Genomic DNA, 6,000 nt, shown 5'->3' with positions numbered 1-6,000 from the left:
AATAAGTGTTTGTTTTTAATCAATTAGTTTTATACAAAACAAAACTAGTTTAAATGTACAGTGGGGTTTTCTATGTAGACACTGACACATTTATATTAGCATCAAAAACATCACACAAGAATATTGTGAGCATCCATCTCTCTACTAAGCATGGCTAACTTGACAGAAACAAAGAGCAATACACTGCTGGTTCTGTTTTAGCCAGTCAAACACACTCACATCAAACACACGGCCAGCAGCAATGTTTGAGATACAGAGACGAGGCAAGACAAGAAAAGAGATGAGAAATGGAAAGAAGCACTGATTCAAAGCAACCCCTAAAGCTGAAGCCCAGTCAGGAAATAATCTTTGTCTAGCCTGATCAGAAGACATTTTAATGAGGATCTTCTCCAGCTCCAACAAGCATATCTTTTTTAAAGATTGAAAATAAAAAACCCACACAAATTCTTGTCAATCGAGCTCCTGTTTCCAAAGTATGATAGTTTGTGGGAGTGTGAAGGATTAGAAGGGTGTCATGACTCTAATGCTGATTGATGGGATTTGTTTCTGGACTAGTTTTACACGAATAGATCACAAGATCACACCTGAGTTGAAGAGAGAAGTAGCTAGAATGTTGATGTGACAATAGGATGACAGTGTGTACATGACAATGTTGTGTTTCTTGATCAGAATAATTTCCTAAGGTCTGAAGCCATTAGAGGATATGCTAAACAGCTAGAGGGGTATGTGTATGTAAGAGTGTACAGAAAAAAGTATGCTTGTCTCCATATTTGTAAGCTAGTAGCAGCTTTATTTCTGTCAGTGTGCATAAGGTTGCATGAGAGTGTGTGGCTGTATAGATCCCCTCTTGGCAATAACAGTGTAAAATGAGGAGGGTCTTACACAGGTTTTAATCCCGCACTGAATGTCATCTTACAAATGTGGCTTTTCCACAGTCCCAGATAAGAAGAAAAACTAAATAAAACAAGCAAAATAACCAGAATACCCAGAAAGGTACATTCTGTTGCATAGGTGTATGTCGTGCATGTTTACACTGAATGGAAATGCATATTAGACTGGGGGGGGGGGGGGGGGGGGGACTCATTCGAAGCATCTTGACCTCCAGGTTTGATGTTAATGGATTATAACAGGGACATACAGTTAGCTGTGAGGGACACACCAGGCAGCTACAGCACTAATCTGCTTGTCTGAGCCGATCTGGTGACAGACGGAGAGGCCGCTCTGGCATCCAGTTCTAAGGTTTCACTGGAAAACACAACCTTGCTGAAAACACACCATGCATCCAAAGCTGGGTTGGACTAACTTTCATTCAAGCTTGTACATTATACATTTTTTGGAGGCCCAAATGAGAGGTAAGTACTGTGGCCCCATGACTTTTGGACTTTAAAACTTTTTACTACCCATGTCACATGGATACTCTGCAACAGTAAGCTTATGACCTATTTTGGAGCTGAAGTTTAGCAAAAAAAAGACTGTGTGAAAGTTACAAATTTAGCATGTCAACAAGTCTTATGTTGTGGAAAAAGAAAGCTATTCAATTTGACAACACACTGGAAGGTGATGTTATTTGGATAAATGTCAACACATTGTTTTTTTGTGTTACAAGCCTGTTCGATGTGGGTAGCCTATGGGAACATGTTCAGCTAGCGTGAGAAATAAACTACAACCTACTGTTATACGAGGCCTAATTAGTGGTCAGCTCTTAATGTTAAATGACAACCCAAAGGTTATTGATGTAGTAGCTCCTCAACAGGCCGAGTTATAAAGTCTCTCCACTGACTCTGCACTAGGATGACTTTCAACAGGAGGAAACAAGTAAAGTTAATTAAATAGTAGTTTTCCTTTATTAGTCAGAGTCAGAGACAGAGTCAGAGTCAGAGTCAGAGAGATTTATTTGTCATTCGCATTTCATGTGGTGCATGTGGTGGAAGGAGATTATGTACGCAGGGTCCCAGTTACATCCAACAATAAAATGTAAAAAAAAAAAAATACAGTAATAAGATCTAAGATTTGAACTAAGAAAAACCAGCTATATATACACTAAGCACTAATAGCATAAAAAACATTATGTCGAACAACAGCATGAACATGAGTCTGTGTGAGCAGATGAGCACACATGAACACAGCAACATGAAACAGATCAGCAGCAACATGTTTTTTCACAGTGATTATCCTGGTTATGAGTCTAACAGCTTCAGGGTAGAAGCTGTTCCTCAGTCTAGTGGTTCTACACTTAATGCTCCTTAACCTCCTGCCTGAGGGGAGCGGGGCAGAAAGCGTGTGTGCTGGGTGAGCGGGGTCCTTCATGATGCAGGTGGCCCTCTTCCTACATCTAGAGGTGTAAATGTCTGTGTGGGTGGGGAGGCTGACTCCAACAGACTTCTGTGTTTTTAGTTCTAGAAAGAAGGTCTGATAGCAGTTCTGGCATTTCTATAATAGGGTACAAAAACAGTGAGATTGTATTTGCTATTGTTTAATAAAATACATTTAGTATCGTTTCCTTAGCACATAGTTTCCAAAGATATGAACTTTCATCACAAATGTTTTCTTTCTATTAATCAGTTTAGGAATACATGTGAAAATGTTTGATGTGAATAAGCTGAGCTGTAATGGTAAATGGACTGTACTTATAGCACCTTTTTATCTTATCAAGATCATCAAAGTGCTTTACACTACAATCTATGCCCTCATGTACCCATTTGTACAGCACTCTACTATAACTATACAAAGATTAATCAGTGCTTTATCACATTCATACACCGATGGGACACACATTGGAGGCAATGACATACACTGGGTATGTCCCAGTGTCTTGTCCAGGGACACTTCGGCATGTGACTGCTGGTGGAATCAAACCCCCAACTCCTGCATTGGAAGATGACTACTCTAACCACTCAGCCACAGACGTCCCAATATCTGCTGGATAGTATGCTGAAGATTATATCTCCTATGGTGAGTGGTTACATGGTAAAACATCCAGGTGTGAGTCTTTAAATGTAAGAAGATCTTCCCTCTCCTTGGTCTTTGAATATCATCATTTGCCTTAGATGGAAGTGTTGGATTGGCAGCCCAGGGGTGGGTCTATAACTAAAAAAATACAGGTTTGAGAGCAAGAGAGGCCTTAACCTAGACCTGGGGCTGTGTAGTTGTTTTAGTGTTATTAAGAGTGTGTATGTGTGTGTTTGTGTGTGTGTGTCAGTTAAAAAGAAGAAGAGAAGAGAGAGCACAGGAAGTCTAAAGAAAATTACAGCTTTAAAGTGAAAAGACGGTGATTCCCTTTTCTCTGTCTCCAAATCCGGATACCTCCCTCTATCAGTGTGGCTTTGTGGATATTCAGACTTTCTCTTAGAGGGTAATCCAACTTGAATAAAGAATCTGACCTCCAGATCGTTCCCCAAGAGAGCTCCCAATGCGCAATTATTTTGCTCTCTATTTCATACGCAGGCACACACACGCAGATATGCATGCAAACACTTAAACTACCTCCCCAGGTGCAAGTTTCTCCTGAGGGAAAGGCTTTTGTGTGCTGCCATCCATATAAGCTCAGAAAACACCCTTTTAATCCTGCCAGGATCTATCGCTTCTTTTCTTTTTCTTGATCTCTCCATTACTCCCTCTCTCTCTCATACACACACTTAGTTGCACACAAAATCCATCTAATTTATTTAACTGATGGATCCACTTCTTAGTCCACCTTGAACATTAAAGTGCTCCATAAAACACTGAAATACATTTTGTGGCAATGACATTTGAAGAAGTGATGCAGATAAGTGATAAAACACACAACAAAGAAGAAAAAATGAAGGGAAAGAGAGGGGGAAACAGCAACAGTTTGAGGTGCACTGATTTACAGCCGTGGTCTGGCTTCCACAGAGATCATGGAGAGGAGAGAGAAGTTTACAGACACAGACTGAAATGCACCTGGCATGTTCAGACAGAAAGGAGAAGATGAGAGTTCAGTAAAAGTATGTCACCCCACATATATACAACAACTTTCAATGCTTTAAAAAATATTTTTGCTCTCATGTAAACTTAAACCTAATTGTTATGTCTACGCCCATGCAATCCTTATGGCTATTTTATACAGAGTACATTTTAGTGCTACTTGAATATTCTTCATCTGAGCCAAACAACTGGGGAATACAAATTAAATACACCTTGGCAAAAAAAAAAAAAGAAAAACACTGTTTTTCTTTAAAACCTTGAAATAATGTTAAATTATTAAACTGTCAAACTGGTTGATCCGCCATGAGAAGGTCCTATTTATTAGACTGAGTTTGTTGCAGCTCCTCAGAATGAAGAAGTCGAAACATTTCAACAAAAAGCAACTGACCAGAGGACCTGACTCAACCTTGTTAGATTGAAATAATGTTACAACTCTTACTCCTAACAGATGTTTAGCAAAGTAAATACTTATGTTTTAATGTTTATAATATTCCAATATGATGAACTCATATTGCACAACCTTAAGAAATATAACTGAACATAATAGAAATGTTGTTGTTCTAATTTTCCTAAAAGGACATACGTATGCATGGCCCACATTTATAAAACACCCAGCAAGTTTACAATTCACATCATAATAAGTTATGGAACTGCATCAGTATTGGACTTACAGTACAAACAATATAGGACAGAAATAATCTGAGCATAAATCCCAGATATTCCTTGTTTTTATTATATATATATATATATTTTTTATTTAAATTTAAATAGCTTTGGGCCACTGCACTGCATGACTGGTGATAAAGTTAGAGCTCATGACCCATTTTGGCTGAGTCAGACCACCAACAGGTCCCTCAGGACAAAATCTGTTTCAGTTCAACACAGATGGGTAGGCTCAAAAGCAACACGGTGCAGAAGAAAATAAACATTTAGACAGACTTCTAAATTTTACTTCTATCTACGCAATCAAAGGAGGTCAGGTCATAGCACACGAATGGCCAAAAAAGTGGGAACCGTACAATCAGATCTCCTAGACCTATTGTTCTGAATGTGGTGCTCACACAGAAGTCTGTGGGTTCATGCAGAATAGATGAGCAGCACATGCTAAATCCCATTGCATGGATAAGAGCTGATGAGTGACGATTCACTTGCCATCATAAAATTACAAAACCCAATTGTAGTTGCTGTGTATGTGCAGGTTTGCATGAGCTGTTTTGTGTGTGGTCATGTCTTTGCGTGTGTAATGAGTGTGTTGTGGGTGGGAAAATGAAGCTTACTCACACAAACTACTTTATGATCCGCACATCAGGTGTCTCAGTCTGGTTTCCCTCTTAGAACTTCAAGAAAACCACCAAAAAAGGAAACACGAACAAACTTGTATGGCTCACAACACCATGTCCAGCTGTACCTTCCCTTCTTTCTTCTTTTCCTGAACTCCTCCTCCGCTGTCTAGTTGTGCTGAAATGCCTCGAAAGGTTCTGTATTTACAGCTTAATGTGCTGACAATGATAGACTCTTTCACCATTACAAAATAATATTGAATGTTGTGTTTAAAATTGTTTTTTTTTGGTCAAATTAATTATAATATCACAGAACTGTAGTGTCCAACAGAAGCAATAACTCGGGTTTTGTAAGTGTTTTCATGTTTATTTTTTATTTTTTTGCAGAAAGCCAAATTCCTCCCTCAGATCTGTGCATATTTGGAAAGACAATTTCTTTCAGCTGTGTCAATGAAACAGATAAAGGCATTTTGCCTAAATGAACTGAAATAGATCCAACATGCCGCATAGTCAAGGGTCAGTCCTCAGGTGTTGCTGAGTTAATGACTTCTCTTCATTCATGTGCAACTGGTGGAACAACCTTTGACTTCACGGACTGATGATGCTGACAGAGAGTTAAAGGATGGCCTCGGTCAGACGCCTTCTCTGACCTTCAAGTCATGGTTCACTGATTACCAAAGACACATGGCACAAGACTGCTTGATGTAAGAACATCCCAATAACTAGAAACTCCACTATTATAACAAATAAAAACAATAGTTTTGGTGTTTGCGGC

This window comes from Nematolebias whitei, chromosome 11 (genome assembly GCF_014905685.2).
Source record: "Nematolebias whitei isolate Nwh7 chromosome 11, NemWhi1, whole genome shotgun sequence".
NCBI classification, from domain to species: domain Eukaryota; kingdom Metazoa; phylum Chordata; class Actinopteri; order Cyprinodontiformes; family Rivulidae; genus Nematolebias; species Nematolebias whitei.
Note: the sequence above shows the minus strand (reverse complement) of the source record.